At 54.2% G+C, this 22,054-nt stretch overlaps 5 non-coding genes across 5 annotated transcripts; 2 read left to right on the forward strand and 3 right to left on the reverse strand.

Moving 5' to 3' along the window:
* The first annotated feature begins 299 nt into the window (after window positions 1-299).
* TRNAC-GCA lies at window positions 300-371 on the forward strand. Its single transcript has one exon. It is a non-coding gene; the product is annotated as a tRNA-Cys (tRNA).
* Window positions 372-724: 353 nt separating this feature from the next.
* TRNAS-AGA lies at window positions 725-806 on the reverse strand. Its single transcript has one exon. It is a non-coding gene; the product is annotated as a tRNA-Ser (tRNA).
* A 7,505-nt stretch (window positions 807-8,311) lies between these two features.
* On the reverse strand, window positions 8,312-8,385 carry TRNAT-UGU. Its single transcript has one exon. It is a non-coding gene; the product is annotated as a tRNA-Thr (tRNA).
* Window positions 8,386-10,162: 1,777 nt separating this feature from the next.
* TRNAS-ACU lies at window positions 10,163-10,244 on the reverse strand. The gene has a single exon. It is a non-coding gene; the product is annotated as a tRNA-Ser (tRNA).
* A 9,389-nt stretch (window positions 10,245-19,633) lies between these two features.
* TRNAA-CGC lies at window positions 19,634-19,706 on the forward strand. The gene has a single exon. It is a non-coding gene; the product is annotated as a tRNA-Ala (tRNA).
* The last annotated feature ends 2,348 nt before the right edge of the window (window positions 19,707-22,054 follow it).

A 22,054-nucleotide genomic window follows, 5' to 3' on the forward strand; every position in this document is an offset into this window, starting at 1 on the left:
ACTCAAGTGGGACTAGAAAGACCCTTGCTGGGACGTGGCGGGTAGGTAGCCCCCATTGTGTACCATGTCCTCACCGAGAAGTCTCTGGGAGAGTGGATTCTTCTTAATGGGCCACCAGCACGTCTCGTTGGTCCTGATGTCGGCTGCTCCTTTGCTGATACTGACAAGCTAGTTGTGGGCCTTTCCCACTCACCCCATAGCTCCAGGATGCACAGACAGCAACACTGGTGTGGAAGAAACGAACTCCACTCTCAGGTTTCAAGATCCTTAAGATCACTGACTTGCCAATGTAATTGTCAGGGGGTATATCTCAGTGGTAGAGTGTTTGACTGCAGATCAAGTGGTCCTTGGTTCAAATCCAAGTACCCCCTTAAAAGCCTGGTCCTTCAACAAAAATAATTGCATTTCCGTTATGTTCAGGAGCTGCACTGACTAGGGATGCCTGAAATGAATGAGAACACTCAACACTTTCCTGGGTAAATGCATAAAAACCAAAAGGACAAACCCTAATGTCCCCACTGATTCTATGGGACAAAATCCCAGGTGCAGAATAAAATTCTGCCTCCTTTAGCTTGTGTTTTCCATGCCTAGAATTCAACTGTCACCTGATGGATCAGACTGAACAGGTTTCTAACCTCAAGGAGGCTCTTACCTTCTAAACAGGGATGGCTGTTTTCTAGTAAAATCAGGAAAAGGGAAGGAGAAAACTTGAAAGAGATGTTTGCGTAGTTGGCAGGGTTTGAACCTGCACGGGCAAAACCCAATGGATTTCTAGTCCATCACCTTAACCACTCAGCCACAACTGCTTCATGTATATCAGTGTCATTATATGATGATTCTGTTCTCACTGAATTGTCACATCAAATTGTTTGCCCAGACCAGCTTCCCCAGCACACTCACGGCTGCACATCAGTGTAAGTGTGTCCTGGGCTGAACAGCGAGAATTCCTGCCCATTTCCCTTCCGGCTGGAGCAGGATGAGAGTGTGTTTGTGTGAACGACATTGCTGTAGATTGTTGTTCATTCCCCACATTGACAATTCAGACAGTCCCTTTCCCATTCAAATCTCCAGCACATCGTTTCAATAGCCGGGGGCAGGATTTCTCTGGGGAACTGAAATTTTTTCAGGGGGCTGGTGCATGAACTCAGCCTTGCATTCCACCCTTGATGTTTCATGGACTAACAACAGCAGCAGAAAGAAAGAGCCGAGCCAATACCTCCCTGGCAGGGATGCAGGTGCCACGTCCCCTCTGTCTGACCGTCGCCATTGCAGGAGAGAAGGGTTCACTGGAATCGAATGCCCTGGCTCAGACCAGAGACACAGGGAGGTTTTGCTGTTCACGGATCTGTGCAAAGGAAATTGTGTCTCAAGGCAGGAAATGAAACACCCAATGCCCTAAGGAATGTGGGTGAAGGACTTGGGCTGAGCAATGGTTTAACAGGGGTTTGTTTCAATTTATTGGCCTGATTAAAACTATGGCTAAAAGCCCCCTGTAACAGGGGCTGCGGGACAGGACAGGCAGTTCTGCGCGGAGTGTTCAGAGCTGCCCTGTATCTGCCCTTTCTCTGCACCGCCCCTGCTCCCAGAATGCACCAGGCCCTGGACTGAACTCTTCCCCTGCCGGCCAGGGGGGAAAGTGACAGTCCCACCCCAGAGCCAATGCCCCCCTGTCACCCAGCCTCCTGACCCCCAGCAGTGCAGGTCAGCCAGGAGCTGGGCCCTGCCAGGCACTCAGGGGCGTCTCTCCTGCAGCTGGGGGCTCTCCCCAGCGTGGTCTGTGGGAGCTCGCGCACTAACGGGGCAGAGGCAGCAGCCGTGTGGTGGGTTGGGCTGGTGACCCGGGTCCATCTCCTGGGGTCGGCTGGGTTCATGCTCAGGCGACTGGCTGCAGCCACCGGCCGAGCCCCACGGCCACGCTGCTGCTGTTACCGCACTAGCCCCTCACGCCCCCATTCCCTCACTGAAGCCAGGAGAAGGTTTGCAGGGAGGAGGTGGGAAGGGTTTGACCCCAATATCCCAGAGCTGATTCTCCCCACAAAGGGGTGTGTGCATGTGGTGGGTGCCGTGTGCAACGCCCTGTGCCCATGAGGAGGGGACCGGAGCTCTGCCGGCAGGAAGATTTATCCTGCAGGAGCCCTGCCTCCCTCCCGCAGGGGTTCCCCTGGAGCAGAGAAGCTTCAAATCCTCGCCGGAGACTAGAGACGCCCGAGCAGCACAAGCTGCCTGGCAGAGGTTCTGGATCAGGGCCTCACGGGCACATTGGGTTCATTCCCTCAGGGCTGCCCTGCCCAGTGCCAGGGCTGCTCTCACTCCCCAGCACAGAGGGGGCTGCAGGCTCTTTGCCAAGCTGGGTCCCAGCTCAAGGCAGATTTAACACTAGCAGGGGGCCCAGGCATGTGCTGGTGCTGCTCAGGGAGGGAATCTGGTCCAAAGCCTGATTACAAATTGGGTAACACTAAAGTGGAACTAGAAAGACCCTTGCTGGGACGTGGGGGGTAGGTAGCCCCCATTGTGTACCCTGCCCTCGCCGAGAAGTCTCTGGGAGAGTGGATTCTTCCTGATGGGCCACCAGCACGTCTCGTTGGTCCTGATGTCGGCTGCTCCTTTGCTGATACTGACAAGCTAGTTGTGGGCCTTCCCCACTCACCCCATAGCTCCGGGATGCACAGACAGCAATACTGGTGTGGAAGAAACAAACTCCACTCTCAGGTTTCAAGATCCTTAAGAGCACTGACTTGCCAATGTAATTGTCAGGGGGTATAGCTCAGTGGTAGAGTGTTTGACTGCAAATCAAGTGCTCCTTGGTTCAAATCTAAATGCCCCCTTAAGTGCCTGGCACTCCAACAAAAATAGTTGCATTTCCATTATGTTCAGGAGCTGCACTGACTAGCGAGGCCTGAAATGAATAAAAACACTCACCGCTTTCCTGTGCAAATGCATAAAAACCTAGCAAACATGTCCCTCCAATGAAATCTGTTCCAATCCTCTAAGTGTCCAGTTCACGTTTTCATCAATTAAACAAAGGCACATGAAGAGACATTTGTATGTCCTTGGCCTCCATGGACTACAATGTGCAGAAGAACAAGAACCAAATCCACTTGGGAGGAATGGACTAGTCTGTATTACATTTGGTAAGTAACTTGCCATTGGGACTGAAAACTCTGCTGGAGGTGGACAGGAGCCTGTTGCAAAAATAAAATAACCAAGATTTACCAAACTCCCTGTTACACATTCAATCCTCTCTTTTTTCTATTCTCTTAAACTGGGAGCAAGTTACCAGTGACCCAGGGCTGGGGCGGAAGGAGGGTGCAAGTGGGGGGAGGAGCCCAGGGCTGGTGTGTGGGTGGGGGAGCACTGGTAGGGGGGAAGGGGAGAGTCGAGAGCGGGGGCAGCACAGGGTGTGTGTGGGGGAGAGTCCAGGGCTGGCTTGGCAGGGAGGTGAGGGTCAGGGGGTAAAGCCCAGGGCTGGGGCAGCAGGGGGGTGTGAGTGGTGGGAGACCCAGAGCTGGGGAGGCAGGGGGTGCAGGTGTGGGGAGGGGAGAGCCCAGGGATCAGGCAGCAAGGGGATGGGGGGGGAGACAAAATTTTTTTTGCTTGGGGAGGCAAAAAACCTAGAGCCGGCCCTGCCTCCACCTACCGTGAGGTAGGTAGGCGCCAGGGGTGGCTCTAGGAATTTCGCCGCCCCAAGCATGGCAGCACTCCACGGGGGGCGCTCTGGCGGTCGCCGGTCCCACGGCTCTGGTGGAGCATCCGCAGGCACGCCTGCGGGAGGTCCACTGGAGCCGCCTGCCGCCCTCCCACCAACCAGTGGAGGACCCCCTGCGGCATGTCGCCCCTAGCATGTGCTTGGCATGTTGGGGCCTGGAGCCAGCCCTGGTAGGAGCGGATCATTATTATCCCTACTTGAAAGAGGGAGAAGCTAAGGCTGAGAAAGGAGAATTGACTTGTCTTAGGTCACACAGCCAGCCAGTGGCAGAGTTGGGAGTAGGACACAAGAGCCCTGATTTTCAAACTAACCCTCGGATCTTGAATTTCAGACATTGAATGACCTGAGTAAAGTGCTCTCAGATGAGCTCCAGACCAACAACAGTGCACAGTAATTATTCAGCAAGTATTTGAGGAGAACTGCAATGTTAGAGAGAATCATGAGGTGCTCAGAGACCATTAATGCAGAGAAGCAGCAAAATTCATCAAACATATGACTGGTTATCACTTAAGTGGTTCTGACTTATTTACTTGGTCTTAAAAGAGAACAACAAGGACCTGAGTCTCCTCCCTGTTAATAACCCCCTGCTCAGCCAATCAGGGTAGAGACAGAGGACGGGAGGCTGAGGGTTCTCACCAGAGAGCCCAAAGGATGGCCCAGGTCACTGGTGGGGATCACTGCCCGAGCACTATTTAATCCTCACATTTTTGGGTGGACCTCCCAGAGTGGGAGCTGCAGAGCACTCCCCCGTGACACACACACACACACACACACCGCTCCTGGTGTTGGGAGGGGAACAGGTGAAAGAACAAAAGAAGCAAGAGACGAGGAGAAAGGAGGGAGGGAGGGATGGAGGAAAAGGTGAAACCAAAAGGAAAAACCTTAATGTCCCCACTGATTCTATGGGACAAAATCCCAAGTGTGAAATAAAATTCTGCCTCCTTAAGCTCGTGTTTTCCATGCCTAGAATTCAACTGTCACCTGATGGATCAGACCGAACAGGTTTCAAACCTCGAGGAGGCTCTTACCTTCTAAACAGGGATGCCTGTTTTCTAGTAAAATCACTAAAAGGGAAGGAGAAAACTCGAAAGAGGTTCCTCCTGGTGCTCACATCTGTGAACCCGAATACTCTCTCAGTCCTCAAAGAGAGACCTGGAGAAGGAGACTTGCTGAAGCAAAGCCACAGGGGTCTCTGAGGTTTCCCTGGCTCCTCACCCCTGTCCTGCCTGGCTGATGTCAGCATCTCTCTGTGAGGTCACCACCTCCCCATCACCTTTGACCAATAGTCTGAGGTCCTGCAAAAGGCCTTTGTGATGTCACTGCCACACCCCTCCCTTGCTGTGCTAATGTCCTGCCCCTGGCTGGCACTGTGGAGGTTTGAGCTACTCCCTGTGGATCACCCCACTCAAGGAGCGTTCGTTCTAGGCAGCAAGCCGGCTAGACAGGAAAACATTGGACGCTGCTCCCAATGCTACACTCAGTTTTTCAGAAATTAGTCAACTTTATGGCCAGAAGAGACCATTAGAGCATCTAATCTGACCACTTGAAGATCACTTGAGCTGCAGTCAAGCACTCTACCACTGAGCTATACCCCCACAATGACCTGAGTAGGGAATAGTGATTTCCAGGACTTTGAAGGACAAACCCTGCTTCATCGAGGTCCTTTGCCATTCCCAGACCACAGGTGGTTTTAAAAATGGGGTTTGATTAAACTTCTTAAATGTGGCAAACACCACAGCTTGCGCACCCACCGATATAGCTTCTCCCACTGACATAGCTGCCACCTCTTGCAAAGTGGCTTAACTACACCCACAGGAAAACTCTCTCCCCACAGCATAGAGCAGTGGTTCTCAAGCTGTGGGTCAGGACCCCAAAGTGGGATGTGACCCTGATTTAATGGGGTCGCCAGGGCTGGAATTAGACATGTTCGTGCCTGGGGCTGAAGCCAGAAGTCTGAGCCCCACCACCCAGGGCTGAATCCCTCAAGCTCTGGTTTTGCCCTCCCCCAACTGGAGCAGGGCTCAGGCTTTGTCTCCCCTGCCTCTGCTCAGTGTGGAGGGGCTGGGTCCCTCTTTCCAGGGCCATGTAGTAAGATTTTTTTGGCAGAAGGGGGTTGTAGTGAAAGGAAGTTTGAGAAACCCTGGCATAGAGCCTCTGAATATGTCTAGACTTGGCTCCCTGTGGGTGATTAGAGACAGAAAGTACAGCCATGGAGACACCACACACCAGCCTTGCCTAGCAGGCAAGAATCAAACCTCCACAGAAAGACGCCCGTTGTTTTCTAACACATCTCCCTAAGCCCTCAGCCACCACCACTTAACAAAGGGGCTTTTCTACACTATGGTTCTGGTCTCACTGAAGGGTCATTTCCAATTGTTTGCTCAGACCAGCATTAGGGGAAATGGTGCCCTGGGCAAAGCTTGTACTTTGGCACTTCCCCATTGCCCCTGGATGATCCCCCTCCCCCTTTACCGCTAGCTCCTGCACTCCCAACCCTTGCACCTCCTTCACCCCTAACTCCTGCCCCCTCCTGTGCCCCCTTTGCCCTTAACTCCCTGGGCCACCAGCCATTGCCCCTCTCCTGCAGCCCCTTCACATGGCTCCAGTGCTGCGGGCCCCGCACTTGTTCTCCCTTTCCCTGGGCTTTGGCATCACTAGCACCTGATTAGCAAGTAGGGTTCAGTGGTCCCCACAATGTGGGGCATGACTCTGGGCATAGAGCATGTTCCTCCCCTGCACACACACACACACACAGACAAACACACAGAATATCCCTAAGGAATTAGAATCACCTGCTGCCTTCCCCTGTCCTGCTGGATCCCCAAATGAAGATGCTCTTCAGCCCAAACCCATGTCCCCTCTTTTCCCAGTGCCCCTCAATCCCAACCCTCAGTCCCTCCTATGCTCACTGCTCCTCACTCCCAACCAGAGCCTGCTCCTCTTCACCCTTCTCCTCTGTCCCAACCCACAGCCCCCTCCTATTCCCAGTGCCCCTCAATCCCAGCCCACAGCCCCTTCCTCACGCTGCTCCTCAATCCCAACCCACAGCTCCCTCCTTCCCTCCAGCAGCAGGTGCTTCAGACCCCCTCAGGAAGATTTTCTTGCAAGGTTTCGTGTATGAGTCTGCATGTGGATTTTACAGTATGTTGGAAGTAGGTTGGGTTGCTTGCGGAAATGATCACTTGTGGCTGGTGTTAGATTCCCAGTCTCCATGTTACAATGGGCAGAAGAAATAAAGGGTTGTTATCCTTGTTGTGTGAATCGAGGGCAGCACAACTGTGCTTGGCAGACCCTGATTGAAGGACTCACCCTCAATTCAATAGCACTTGCTAGGCAGGGGACAGGGGTTCCAACGCCAAGTGGGCTGGGGTTTGGGTCCCAATACTAAAATTTAGGCGTTAGACCAACGTTAGGACAGGGTGGCTGTGGAGGGATGAGTGAGTCCCTAGACACCATAGTGAGTACGGTGCCTTCTTATTTTCCCCCTTTTCCTCCCAGGATGGCAGGTGAACTCTACAGAGGCACCTCTGGGCTTGCACTGACTAAGGACAACAGCTGTGAGTGGGGTGCAGAGAGGGGATGGCTCATGTTAAAGGACTTTTGGTTGCCGGACTTACAAATCGTAGGGAGAAGGACACTGCCCAGCTTATTTGGGGGTGGGTCTTTCCCTCGTGGTTTATGTTTATGTGTTGGGGCTGCTGACATGACTTCTACTAACCCTGGGCTTACATTGCAGTGTAGACATACCCTGAGAGGGCATCTAGACTGTGACAAAATCCCTGTGGCCCGGCTGGCCTGGATGATCTGATTTGGGCTCCTGGGGCTCAGACTGGAGCCCAGGCTCAGAGACCCTCACCCCTCGTGGGGTCTCAGAGGCTGGGCTCAAGCCCAAGTGTCTACACTGTAATTTTATAACCCTGCAGCACAAGCCCCACAAGCCTGAATCAACTGACCCAGGGTTTGAGAATAGTGACTTGGGTGTGTTAATGGCAGTGTAGACATAATGCTAGGCTATGTCCACACTGCAATGAAACACCCACGGCTGTCCCGTGCCAGTGCAGGCTCCTGGGGCTTGGGCCGTGGGGTGGTAAATTTGCAGCGTAGACATCTCGGCTCAGGCTCAATACCGGGATCTGGACCCCACAAGTTTGGGAGGGAGTTTAGCAAGCAAACAAGGTAGAATGGCAGTGGAATATTACCCTGGACTCAACGGCATTTCTCCACTGGTCTGTCTGGTTTGGGGCAGGGACAATAACACGTCCCGCTGCATTCGTTATTTCAAAGGGCAGTTTAGGATTTTCATTCTCACACACGGTGCACAAAGCAGGACTCAACCCTCGGTGCAAACTAAATGAGCTGCCCACAGATTCTGGCAGCCACAATGAGCCATTCAGTGTGAGAGCCCAGACCTGCCCCTGAGGAAGCAGGATCATCTATGACAGGCTGGACCACTGACCTATCAGCTCTTAACTCCCAATTTTTCACTAAGTCTGTTATCAGTGCCTGTGAGTATAATTTAAACAACTATACTGGGCTGGACCAAAGAGCTCTGTGTTTTGTCCTCCCACAGTAGCCAATACCAGGTTGCTCAAGAGTTAGTCAGCAAGGCACCACTGGGAATTGAACCCAGGATCTCCTGTTTACAAGACAGGCGCTTTAGCCAGCTAAGCCATGGTGCCTGCCTGTGGCTAAAACACACTGTCTGCCCACACCTGACTCCCTGGATCCCCACTGGGGCCTGAAAAGCTTTGCTTGTGTTTGGATTCTGCAAAGCAGAGGAGCAGGTGAGGTTTTCCTTGCAAGCTGTGTGTGTGTTTGTGTGTGTGAATCTTTGGCCAGGTCTGCACTACAAGGTTACTTCAGCATCATTATATTGCTCAGATGTGTGAAAAACACACAACGCTCCCTCGGTCAGCAGTTTTTGGCTGGTGCACACACTGCAATACCACGTCTGGCGACAAAATTGCCCTGTTTTGGTGACAAAATAAAACCACCTCGACGAGAGGCCTAGTGCTTTTTGCAGCAAACTTAAAGTGACAAATGTCAGTGTAAATGCTGCTGGTCATTATATCACCATAACTGGCCTCCACCAGTAGCCCACCATGCCTGCCGTGAACTCGCCTGCCTTGCATTCCTGCTACAGAGGATGGGTCCCTCCCCTTTCATAGCTCCAGAAAGTTCTGACAGCTGAGCCACTATCTATACCGGGATTAGCTTGATAGAACTGCATTGCCAGCCTAAGTCATGTAATTACACCAACCTAACTTTGTAGTGTAGACCTGTCCAAAGAATCACACACACACCTTGGGAGCAAAACTTCATCTGCTCCTCTGCTTTATAGAATACAAACATGAACAACACTTGTCAGGGTCCCGTGGGGATTGGCAGAGAGTCAGGTGTGGGCCATCTTTATCCCAGGAGAGATGGACTCTAAGGGTACGTCTCCATTGCAATGGAAGCCCAGGTGTGGCAGGCTGTGCTCAGAGCAGCACCTGGAAGCCCCATATTCACCACTCTTATATAATGATGACATGGTTTGTTCAAAGTCTGCCTTTGGACGTATCATTTCAAAAGTCTTGATCTGTTGAACATTAATATCTTGTTGGATTGTGTGTGCTCGCATTGGTTGGGAAGTTATGAAGTTTTGCTCTGTGTTACTGAAATATGTTATGAGGTTGAGAAACACCCCCCACCAGCCTTTCAGGTGTGACAAGGGAGGAGCCAGACTCGCTGCTGGCCCATTGAAGGGATCCACACTCCCAAGGACTATCCCAGGAACCGTGTACAATGCAGGCTTCTCCGAGATAGCACAGAGACAATGGACACTGCTTGACTCACATGGTAACAAAGGAGCTTCCTAGCAAGTTGGAAGAAACTATGAAAGAGGGGAAGAGACATCATGACTTGGCCTCTCTCCCCCACAACTCAGCAGCTGGAAACACACCTGGAGGACAAAGACTGGACTGAACTGACTCAGAAATCAGAAGAGAATAATAATAATAATACTTGCAAACCAAAGTCCCCAACCAGACTAGTATTGGTTTTTCAGCAGAAAATTTTCAGTTTGGGGAATTTTGTTTTCTCAGTCAGACCTTGCCAAGGGAAGCAGGGAGAAAATGTTTGAGTTGCCTCCTTCAGAACAGCTTGGCCTAGACACTAGCTCTGGTTCACTGCTCTGGCCTTGCTCGGGTTGAGGGTATTTTAATAATTTGGGCAGGTCCCAGGGTTTTTGGGGGAGATGATGAGGATGTTCCCTTTTGAGATAAAAACTAAGAAATACAGCACTAGAGAATTTCTTTTTTTAAGAAATCTGGGATTTAGACATTTTATTTAAAGCAAGGGAGTTCGGAGTTTCTGAGAAGGTTTTTGTTTGCAAGAAGCAACATTGTTTGATCTGTCATTGTACCAAAGGGGGAGATGGTTGTCTACAAAGGAGGGGTGAAAACTAAACGCATCTGATGATGATGGGATTCAAACCCATGCGTGCAGAGCACAATAGATTAGTAGTCCATCACCTTAACCACTCGGCCACCTCATCTGAGCAGTTAGAAAAAGGACAGGAGGAGAAAGCTAAGGCCAGCAGAGCTAGGGACAATAAGGAGTTTTTAAATACTAAGTGGAAGCAGGGGCTGAATGAGCTCCCCCCTCACATCTAGTGAGGAGCTGGGGGAAAGACTTCAGGAACAGACCGTGTTTGCACAGACACGCCTACTCTGCCTAGCTATGCAGCATGATGGGGCCACTTCCCCAAAATGACCAGTTTTGGCTGGTGGCGGGTTACAAATCACTTTAGGATTGAGTGGAATGAAATGTTATTATCCTTCCTGCATGAGTGAAGGGCAGCAGAACATACCTAGTCCGTCCTGATCGAGGGGTGGGTGGGTGAGGAATAGCTTTTATTTGACTGCATAGAAGTGATTGAGAACATCACCCTAGACCAGTGATTCCCCAAACATTTCACACTGTGCCCTCTTAGCCATGGCTGTGGCCTCTTGAAAACCACAGTTGAGAACATGGGCTGGGAGTGGGGCTGTTGCTTGCTGGGGAGAGGGGTGCAGACAGAGGTAAGGGGGTCGAGGCTGAGCTGGGAGCCAGAGGCCCAGGCTGAGGGTGGGGTTGGGGAAGAGCTGGGACAGAGTGGGGCTGAGTGCTGCTTCCCTCCATGGGGGCTGGCTCAGGCCCTGAGGTGCCCCCATGAATGTTCCTCTGTGTCCCCCTAGGAGTCATGGCCCACATTTTGGGAACCACTGAACCCTACTCTCTAATCAGGGGCTAGTGATGCCAAAGCCCAGGGAAAGGGAGAACAAGTGTGGGGGCCCCAGCACTGGAACCATGTGAATGGGCTGCCTGAGAGGGGCAATGGCTGGTGGCACAGGGAGTTAAGGGCAAAGGAGGCACAGGAGGGGGCAGGAGTTAGGGGTGAAGGAGGTGCAAGGGTTGGGGGTGCAGGAGCTAGCGGTAAAGGGGGAGTGGGGATCGTCCAGGGGCAATGGGGAAGTGCCAAAGTACAAGCTTTGCCCAGGGCACCATTTCCCCTAATGCTGGTCTGAGCAAACAATTGGAAATGACCCTTCAGTGAGACCAGAACCATAGTGTAGAAAAGCCCCTTTGTTAAGTGGTGGTGGCTGAGGGCTTAGGGAGATGGGCTAGAAAGCAACTGGGTGTCTTTCTGTGGAGGTTTGATTCTTGCCTGTTAGGCAAGGTTGGTGTGTGGTGTCTCCATGGCTGTACTTTCAGTGTCTGATCTGCCACAGGGAGCCAAGTCTAGACATATTCAGAGGCTCTATGCCAGGGTTTCTCAAACTTCCTTTCACTGCAACCCCCTTCTGCCAAAGAAAGCCTTACTACATGGCCCTGGAAAGAGGGACCCAGCCCCTCCACACTGAGCAGAGGCAGGGGAGACAAAGCGTGAGCCCTGCCCCAGTTGGGGGAGGGCAAAACCAGAGCTTGAGGGATTCAGCCCTGGGTGGTGGGGCTCAGATGTTTGGCTTCAGCCCCAGGCACCAAGAAGTCTAATGCCAGCCCTGGTGATCCCATTAAAACAGGGTCACATCCCACTTTGGGGTCCTGACCCACAGTTTGAGAACCACTGCTCTATGCTGAGGGGAGAGAGTTTTCCTGTGGGTGTAGTTAAGCCACTTCCCAAGAGGTGGCAGCGATGTCAGTGGGAGAAGCTATATCGGTGGGTGTGCAAGCTGTGGTGTTTACCACATTTAAGAAGTTTAATCAAACCCCATTTTTAAAACCACCTGTGGTTTGGGAATGGCAAAGGACCTCGATGAAGCAGGGTTTGTCCTTCAAAGTCCTGGAAATCACGATTCCCTATTCAGGTCATTGTGGGGGTATAGCTCAGTGGTAGAGTGCTTGACTGCAGCTCAAGTGATCTTCAAGTGGTCAGATTAGATGCTCTAATGGTCTCTTCTGGCCATAAAGTTGACTAATTTCTGAAAAACTGAGTGTAGCATTGGGAGCAGTGTCTGATGTTTTCCTGTCTAGCCGGCTTGCTGCCTAGAACGAACGCTCCTTTAGTGGGGTGATCCACAGGGAGTAGCTCAAACATCCAAAGTGCCTGGGCAGCGGCAGGACATTAGCACAGCAAGGGAGGGGTGTGGCAGTGACATCACAAAGGCCTTTTGCAGGACCTCAGACTATTGGTCAAAGGTGGTGGGGAGGTGGTGACCTCACAGAGAGATGCTGACATCAGCCAGGCAGGACAGGGGCGAGGGGCCAGGGAAACCTTAGAGACCCCTGTGGCTTTGCTTCAGCAAGTCTCCTTCTCCAGGTCTCTCTTTGAGGACTGAGAGAGTATTCGGGTTCAGGTACGTGAGCGCCAGGAGGAACCTCTTTCGAGTTTTCTCCTTCCCTTTGCATGATTTTACTATAAAACAGACGTCCCTGTTTAGAAGGTAAGAGCCTCCTCGAGATTTGAAACCTGTTCAGTCTGATCCATCTGGTGACAGTTGAATTCTAGGCATGGAAAACACTAGCTTAAGAGGCAGAATTTTATTCCGCACCTGGGATTTTGTCCCTTAGAACCACTGGGGTCATTAGGGTTTGTCCTTTTTGTTTCACCTTTTCCTCCATCCATCCCTCCCTCCTTTCTTCTTTTGTCCTTTCACCTGTTCCCCTCCCAACACCAGGAGGTAGGGGTGTGTGTGTGTGTGTGTGTGTGTGTGTGTGTGTGTGTGTGTGTGTGTGTGTGTGTGTGTGTGTGTGTGTGTGTTACGGGGGAGTGCTCTGCAGCTCCCACTGTGGGAGGTCCACCCAAAATGTGGGGCTGAAATAGTGCTCGGGCAGTGATCCGCACCGGTGACCTGGGCCATCCTTTGGGCTCTCTGGTGAGAACCCTTAGCCTCCCGTCCTCAGTCTCTACCCTGATTGGCTGAGCAGGGGGTTATTGACAGGGAGGAGACTCAGGTCCTTGTTGTTCTCTTTTAAGACCAAGGAAATAAGTCAGAACCTGTTATATGTTTGACAAATTTTGCTGCTTCGCTGCATTAATGGTCTCTGAGCAGTTCATGATTCTCTCTAACATTGCAGTTCTCCTCAAATACTTGCTGAATAATTACTGTGCACTGTTGTTGGTCTGGAGCTCATCTGAGAGCACTTTATTCAGGTCATTCAATGTCTGAAATTCAAGTTCTGATGGTTAGTATGAAAATCAGGGCTTTTAGGTCCTATTCCTAACTCTGCCACTGGCTGGCTGTGTGACCTAAGACAAGTCAATTCTCCTTTCTCAGCCTTAGCTCCTCCCTCTTTCAAGTAGGGATAATAATGATCTGCTCCTACCTACCTCACAGTGAGTAGAGGATGGGGATCCATCGGAGAGTGTCACTAAGAGTATCAGAGGGGTAGCCGTGTTAGTCTGGATCTGTAAAAGGAGCAAAGAGTCCTGTGGCACCTTATAGACTAACAGACGTATTGGAGCATGAGCTACTGCACATGGCTAAGCAAACAGAACAAACCCCCAACCCCTCCTGTGCTTTGGGAGCCAGGTTTGTGGTGGGAATTCTGTAGTTCAGATGACTTCAAGCCTGGACATTGTGATTCTTTACCAGTTTCTCTGGCATGGGGGCAGTTTTGTGCTGATGGCTGAGTGGTTAAGGCGTTGGAGTTGAAATCCAATAGGGTTCCCCTGTGTTATATCCTTGTGGGGGAGCCGGTTTAGGAAGAAATCAGTTGAGGCCAGAGAGCTGACAGCTAACAAAACCACCATTTTATTTACAGAGACAGAGAGCTCACTCAGCCGGCTGAAGCTGGCTGAGCTAACCCATAATAATCTAACTCAGTTGCCATGGCAACAAAAACTATAACAACCAAATACACAACACCCTGCGCAGGTTTGAATCCTGCTCACAGCAAGGCCTGTGTTTTAGCCAGTCTCTCACCAAGGCAACACCTCTGTACAACCCCCTGAGACGCTCTCAATTCTCTCCCCACCCCAAGTAAATCCTGTTCTGCTCCTTTCATAGAGATCCCTGGGACACCACCTCACACTGTGTCCCTGAGGGGTCAGGCAAACTCTCAGCACCTGTAGCCTCTGCCACTCACCTGGTGCCCCATAGATCAGCCATAGCCCTGGTTCTGCTCCTCTCTCTAGGGTGTGAAAGGAGCTGAGTCAGCGAATCCATGGGAGCTATGGGGCTGCAGAACCAACAGAGGAAAAAATAGGTGCTCAGCGCCCACTGGCAGCCAGCTCCCCCCCCCACACACACTACAGGCCTTGCTGACAAGCTCCTCCTCTTCCCCTTCAGCATCTCCCACCTGCCAGTGATCAGCTGTTCAGTGGGGTGCAGGAGGCGCTGGGTGGGGAGAGGAAGTAGCAGAGACAGGAAGAGGTGGGGGAGGGAGAGGAATGGTGCAGGAAGGTGCAGGGTGGGAAGAGATGGGACAGAGGTTGGGGGCTTTGGGGAAGGGGTGGAGTGGGGGCAGGGCCTGGGGTGGAAAGGGGGGAGCTTTGTCACAGATCCCTCTAGGGCCGGCCCTGAAGGGAAGCACCGACTCTCACAGTGACAATACAACTGACCGGCCTTGCGGGGGAGGCTGAGGGAGATCCACACTCACCAGGTCTCTTCTCTCCCCCACGGTGAGCCAGACACTGCTCTCTCCTGGCTCTCACTCTAGCAGCTGGACGCCAAGGAGCCATTTCCCCACAGGAAGCGCATTGAGTGCCCCTGTGGTGCTGGGGGGTTGGTGCTGCTGCTGCCTGTGGGGCTGGCAGGGGGGCCGATGTCTGCACAGACTCTCAGCTGCCAGGCCGGAGGGGGCACTTGGGACCTTACCAGACTGGCTCAGTGAAGACGGGGGGTTGACAGAGCAATACAGACGCTCTCCAGAGCACGGAGCAGCATCCGCCCATGCAGCCAGGCAATGAGCATTTCCCACAGCCTGGAGCCGAGGGGGAGGCGGCAGTTGCTGTTCCAGCTCCTCGGGGACAGACCCTGTCAGCCAACAGCCACTTCTTACTCCCCACAGCTAAGGGCGCCGGGTTCCTCCGGTGGGGGTGTGGAGCAGCCGTTCGTTTTCCTGTTCGCACTCCTCTGCGGTGTGAAAATCGGGGAGGGGAGGCAGAAGCCCCGCTTCCCTCCCGAAATGACACCCAGTGGGGGAAGCCAGGACAACAGGGGGGGGCGGCAGGTGGTGGCTAGACTCTCACCACCAGGGTCTAGTCTAGCTCCGGGTCCAGCTCAACCTCCTCCCTGCGCCACTGGCCCCCAGTCCCCTTCCACCACCAGGTCAACACGGGCACTAGGGCAGGAACGGGGTGAGGCAGCAAGTCAAGCTGAGCAAGGCAGGCAAAAGCGAGTCTTGTCTTCATGGGCCGCTCCCAATGACGTCCTTTTTGTGTGCAACTGCTGACAACAACATCCCAGACAGTCGGACAGAGAAGCAACAGTCTAAATTACTATCACAAAGTAGCTCAGTTGGGAGAGCGTTAGATTGAAGATCTAAAGGTTCCTGGTTCAATCCCAGGCTTTGGCAGGTCCTTTCATCCCCTTTGTGCAGGAGGCACCCTGTTCTCAGGGAGCATAGGCAGCAGGTTTGTATGACTTTTGGTGGTGCCCCCCCGCTCCCGCCCTGTAAGCTGATATAAAATGAAGCTACAACGCGTCGGCACCACAAGATTACAAGGGTGAATTAAAAGTGGAAAGTCAGAAGCAGCACTTGCCTATTAATACCTAATATACAGTATTATATTTTGTTGCACCTGTTGTGACAAAGTGGGAATGTTCTTAATGTTTTCTCTGAATATTGTGTGGGTGCCTCAGTTTCCCCTGCAAGATGCCAACTGAAGGTGTTGGGGACAAAGAGATCAGGTGGCCTTCTTGTCTGGAAGAGACACAAAGGCCAGAGGAGGGAGCGTCAGTTTGGAGCTGAATGGGGAGAGGCCCAGAACTTGGGTCTGGGCTCCCCAATCCCCCAAGATGGGCCTGACTGAGGGGTCCTGTTTTCTGTACCTACAAGCTCTGTTTAAACTGTGTTCCCGTCATCTAATAAACCTTCTGTTTTACTGGCTGGCTGAGGGTCATGTCTGACTGCAGAGTTGGGGTGCAGGGACCTCTGGTTGCCCCAGGACCTGCCTGGGCAGACTCGCTGCGGAAAGCGCACAGTGTGGAAGGCTGAATGCTCCGAGGTCAGACCCAGGAAGGTGTAAGCTTCTTGCACTGGAGACAGTCTGCTCAGAGAGAGGAGGCTCCCCCAGAGTCCTGACTGGCTTTGTATGGAGTTGTTCCAAAGCATCCCAGCGTCCCCTTCCACACCATGTGCTTCCCGGAAGTCCGCACAGGCACTGACACTCCCTCCTCTGGCCTTTGTCTCTTTTCCAGGCATTAGGAGGCTACCCGATCTCGCTGTTCTCCAACACCTTCAGTTGGCACCTTGCAGGAGAGTGGCCCAGGCCATCAGTTGCCTGGAGACAGGGTGTCGGCCATTCTCTGTGCAGACGGCATCACACTGGCCCTCTAGGGCTTTACAACAATCACACCCCCCTTATCCCACCATCTAGAGCCTTAAGAAATGCATTGGGGAAACTGAGGCACACAGACAGTATTCAGAGAAAACACTTGTATACGACCAGTTACATACTTTGAAGGGTGTAAAATAATCAAATATTGTGCTAAATACACTGATACTCCAAACTGACCACCAAATTTAAGTTGCATGTTTTTCCCCTCAGGTGAGGGTTCTGGGGTGGGGCTGGGGATGAGGGGTTCACAGTGCAGGAGTGTGCTCGGTGCAGGGGGTGCAGGCTTTGGGGTGAGGCAGGGCTGAGGATGAGGAACTTGGGGTGCAGACAGGCTGCCCCAGGGCTAGGGCCAGAGAGGACTCCCCATCACCAGCACTGGCAGCAGCAAGCTCCAGGGGAGGGACCCCTCCTGCCCCCCATGGCACACACACTCTGCACATGCTCCTAGAGCCCCTCTCAGGTCCAGAAAGCTCACTCCCCTCCCCTATGATGGGTACTGGGGGGGGGCACAGGTGGCCTTCCATGTTGCTGCCCCTCACCATAACTTCACTGTGGATGGGGCTGCCCCTTGCCCAGCATGGGGCAGAAGTGGGGTCTGCAGGGTGGTGGCTATGGCGGGGGGGGGGAGCAGGGTGTCATAAAATTCATCCAAGCCCCAGCTGCTCAGGTCTAGGAAGCCTCCCTCTCCCATCCCTCCTGTGGCGGGTGGGTTGGTGGGTGCTGGGGGAGGGGGCATTGCCTTCACATGTGGCTTCCTGCCTCCCCTGTGCAGCCTGCTGTGCCTCACTGGGGGTAGGGGATGGGGCTTTCCCGTCCCCAGCGTGGGGCAGGAGTGGGGGGGGGCTGCAGGGTGGTGGCTGGGGGGGGGACAGGGAGGGCAAGTTGGCACAAAATACACCCAAACCCCAGCTGCTCAGGTAGGTCTATGAACCCCCTCCCCCATCTGCCCTGTGGTGGGGAGGGGCACTGCCTTCACATGTGGCTTCCTGCCTCCCTGACCCCTGCTGCAGCCTGCTGCCCTTCACCACAGCTTCACTGGGGGACGGTGGGAGGTGATGGGGCTGCCCCCCCCCTTCCCCAGCATTGGGCAGGAGTGGGGGCTGGGGCAGGGGGGGAATCACAGGGTCAAACACTCACGGAAGCCCCAGCAGCTGCTAAGGTGAGTGATGTCCATCTCCTGGCCAGAAGTCCCCTTCGCGTCTCCTCCAGGTAGGGGCAGGGGAGGGGAGGGCTGCCAAGCACGGCACGGCCCCCCTCCACTCCCCTCCCCCTCCTGAGGTGCTACAGCACCAGCAGCTTGCACTGCTCTTATGCTGTAGCCCTTAGGCGGCGGCGGCAGCAGCAGCAGCAAGGGAGAGAGACGCGCGCTGCACACTCTTTACGTTCAGGCAGGGAAGCTCCAGGGCGGGGGGGGGGGAAGCTCCAGCCCTGGCAGCGGTAGCGGGGGTGGCGGGGGCGGGGGGGCGCTCCAAGCAGGAGAGAAACCTAGCTCCAAATATTGGTGGAGCAGAGACCCCGACTGTGAATATTCCTGGGGCTTTAGCCCCAGGAGCCCATATAGGTTGGTGCCCCTGGCCTCCACGAGTGCCGCACTCTGACCAGCTGAACCAGGCAAGCCACGGGAAACTTCTCAAGCTCTTCCCCTGGTGTGGGCTTGGATGCGAAAAGCACCTGGCCGTTCATCAGCTGTTGCAAGAAGTGTGCAGAGTAGGAGTAGCGATGGGGCTGTAGCTTTCCACAGCATCTCAATTTGGGCAGCTTTCCATTCCCCTTTTCTGTGTAATGTCCCTCCCACGGGTTTCACGTGCAGAGCTGTACGACTCTGGCAGGGTGGCCATTTAGAAATCTTTTCCTTGCTTTTCTTTTTCGCCTGGCCCCAGCGTTAGGACCGTTTGGGTGTTTCAGTGTGTGTGTTTTCCCATTTAGAGGCATTTGGAAGTTTGGAAGGGGAGCCGAAAGAGGCGTCTTTTTCACAAGCAAGTTGGCTTTCTGCACAGGTAGGGCCCTTGGCCGTAAAGCTTAGCTCCGTCAGTGCATCTGTATGGGGTTCCTCCAGTGCCTCAAGAGCCCGTGCTAAACTCTCGGTGTGGGCGTTTGGCTTCCCCCAGTCAGAGTGCGGTGCCTGCTTCTTCCCAGGGCCGGCTCCCGTGAGGCGCGCATAACTTGGGAGGAAAGGGGTAGAAGAGAAAGCAAGTGAAGCTGACTTCGAGTGGTGGTGCCCCTGGGTGGAGTGGTCCTCCTGCTCCTTCCTGTCGGAGGGGTGGGCTTTGGGGGTCTGGCTGTGGGCGGTGGGAGGATGGTGTCCAGGGAAGTCCCAAAGGTCACCCTGCGCCGGTGGAGTGTGAAGCCTCTCCCCTAGGTTGGGGTGCCGAGGATTAAGCCTTCCTCTGTGGCTTGGGCTGGGGAGCGTGATCCGGCGTCGGGTCCATTTGGGTGGAGCTGGCGGCCGGCAAGAATTTGGGCCATCAGGTCAACCCTCTGTGGATAATGGGGGCGAGCCGGCAGGCCTGCGATTTTGGCTTTGCGGGCGGGCAGCTCAAGCCTGGCCTCCTATGAGCCTGGAAGGGAGCCGGCCGGGCTCACCCATCTCCTCCCCGGGTCCAAGTTCCTTTCAGGCAGCAGGTGGAGCGAGGAGCCCAGGGAGGGGAGCACAAGGAGGTGTCCAGAGCCTGGTCCTGCCCGGCGCCTGCGCCCAGCAGGGCTCTTGCCCGCTCCTGGCCCACCTGGTTTTGGCCTCTGCCACCCCTAGCAGTCAGCCAAAAGAGCAAAAGCCTCCCTCTCCCTCGGCTTGAACCCATGACCTTGGTGTTATTAGCACTATGCTTTAACCAGCTGAGCTAGCTGGCCTAAGGGAAGCCCGCCCTTGCCTGACCCTTTTGGAAGGAGTCACCGGCTGGCGGGGGGAAACGATGTGGCCTCCATTATCGAATGGATGGATTAAGAGACAGCTTTCTAAGGTAGGGGAATTAGCTCAAGTGGTAGAGCGCTCGCTTCGCATGCGAGAGGCAGCGGGATCAATGCCCGCATTCTCCAGCGGCAAGGCAGCCCCAGGGCAGTCTCTTGCCCTTCTTTTAGAAGCCATGGACAGTCAGCCGGCTCAGCTCCTCCAGTGGCCTCCATCCCTCTCCCCGCTTGGCCTCCCAAAAGGCCAGCCCTTGCGGAGCACAAAGCTCTTCCTCCCCGGCCCTTCTCCCCCTTGCGCTGACTGGGAGGCTGGAGACAGCTGGGGGAAGTTAGCTCAAATGGAAGAGCATGGGAGAAGTAGTCAGACCCAGACACACATTCTCCAGCCTGCTCTGCCGGCTGGGCTCTAGTGGGGGACCTGCACCTTTCTTTCTGAGCTCTCACTGGAGCACAATCCCTTTCCTCCTCCCTCCCTGCTAGTCTACGCCAAGCTCATTGGCCGGGAGGGAGAGCCACTCAAATACAGAATTACTCATATCCCAGGGGTCCATGAAGGGAATGAGGAGATGGGCGGGGTGGCATGCGATACCAGCTCAGCTGAGACCATGAGACCTCGCAGCCTCCTGATCTCAGGCAGCATGGCAGCTGTGGAGCAGAGCAGAGCACGCAGACAGCTTGGAGACAGCCAAAGCGGGGAAGGGCTGCGTTGGTCTGGAAGAGGGAGTCGGTGGCTGTCTATCCTGGCGGAGGCAGGGTCGTTTTGCTGTATGCTGGGCCAGGGGCCAGGGAGTCTGCTAGAGTTGCTGAGCTGGGCCTGCTCCTGGCTTTGCTTGGGTTAGAGGAAAGTGGTGAAGATAAGAACGGCCCTCCTGGGTGAGACCGATGGTCCAGCTAGGCCACTATCCCGTCTTCTGACAGTAACCGATGCCAGGCGCTTCAGAGGCAATGGCCAGAGCAGGCAATCGTCAAGTGATCTATCCCTGCGTTGTCTTCTGAAGTTTGGTGCTTGTTTCAGGAGCTAACTCTCACCCCAGACACACTCCAGGGAGGGAGCGTTGGTGTTTGTGCCGAGGAGCGTGGCTGGGACTCGGACCCCCTTCCCCAGCTCTGGGTAGCGCCCCGCCCCCATTTCAGGCTGTGTTCTGCTTAAGGCCACAGAGCCCTTGCCTTTTTTTGCCCGGTGCCTGAGAGTCAGGCCAGCTGCGGGGAATTAGCTCAAGCGGCGGAGCGCTCGCTTTGCATGCGAGAGGTAGTGGGGGGCGATGCCCGCATTCTCCGAGCCTGTTGACTAAGGGGTCCTGATGAGCATGGTGGACGGGAGACCCGGCCATCTGACTTTTGGCCTTGCTGCCTGTAGTGGTCAGGCCGAAAAATCAAAAGCCTCCCCAGGCCCACAGCCACCCAGGGGCTCCTCTGCACCATCTTGCCTGAGCGGGTGGAAGTGGAGCCTGGAACTGAGCTAATGTGCTGAGGGTTATTTGCACTGTGCGCTTCACATGGAGGTGAAAACACTGGGTACAAATCTTTGAGCACAACCCTTGTCCTAAGGAATGGGGGGGGGGGGCTGCATAAAGAGAGACCGGCTCTCCCTGGCGGGGCTGCAGCGGCTCTTCACAGGGGCAGTCCCACTGCCAATTGGTACCAGAGTTTTGCCGGCCTCCTTTCGTGGGCTGACCTGGCTCCTCTCTCTTTAGGGAGACTGGTGACCCCAAACTTCCCAGAAACCATCATAGCGAGGCCAACCTGAGCACAGACACCTGCTCAGCACCCCGGGGTGCAGCCCTGAACCCTGGCAATCAGTTACGCTCAGCTGCCCACCCAACAAGCGTTACACGCAGGAGGCTTCGTGCCCCGCGTGTTCAGGTCCCTCCCAGCGCCAGCTTTAAACTCTGCTGCTCAGTTCTAAGCTTTGGCCACACGGGGGCAGCCCGGAGCTCAGCCAACGCCTCCCGTTGCTGGTTGCATTTCCCACTCCTCGTGGCAGGTTCACACCCCGCAGGCAGATCTCTGAATCGGAGCCGAACCGTTCCCCAAATCCAGCGCCTTAGCAGCAGCTTTGCTAGGAAATCGCTGACGTCCCCAAGTAAAGTAAGAGACAGAGCGCTGTGTCCAGGATCTTCTATTGGGCCCCTCACCGTGGTGTCTGTCAGGCGCAAGTAGAAACCAGGGAAATGTTTTCATGGCGTTTAAGGGCAGAAGGGGCCATTAGCTCAGTTAGTCTGACCCCCGAATAACACAGAATTACACCATGACACGTGTTGATCCCACAGACCTTAGATAGATCAAAGCGTTTCAGCCCTCAGGAAGGAGGTTAAACTGGGTGCCAGAGGCAGCGAACAAGGGGCCCCCAAGGCAATGGCAGGGAACTGACGAGGTGAAATATGCCCCGATGATCCCAGCAGGCGACCCACCCCCATGCTACAGAGGTGGGAGTCCCTGTTCCTCCTGCCCTTAAGAATCCCTGGTGGTAAGTGGGT

The sequence above is a fragment of the Mauremys mutica genome, unplaced genomic scaffold, assembly GCF_020497125.1.
Source record: "Mauremys mutica isolate MM-2020 ecotype Southern unplaced genomic scaffold, ASM2049712v1 001149F_np12_obj, whole genome shotgun sequence".
NCBI classification, from domain to species: Eukaryota; Metazoa; Chordata; order Testudines; family Geoemydidae; genus Mauremys; species Mauremys mutica.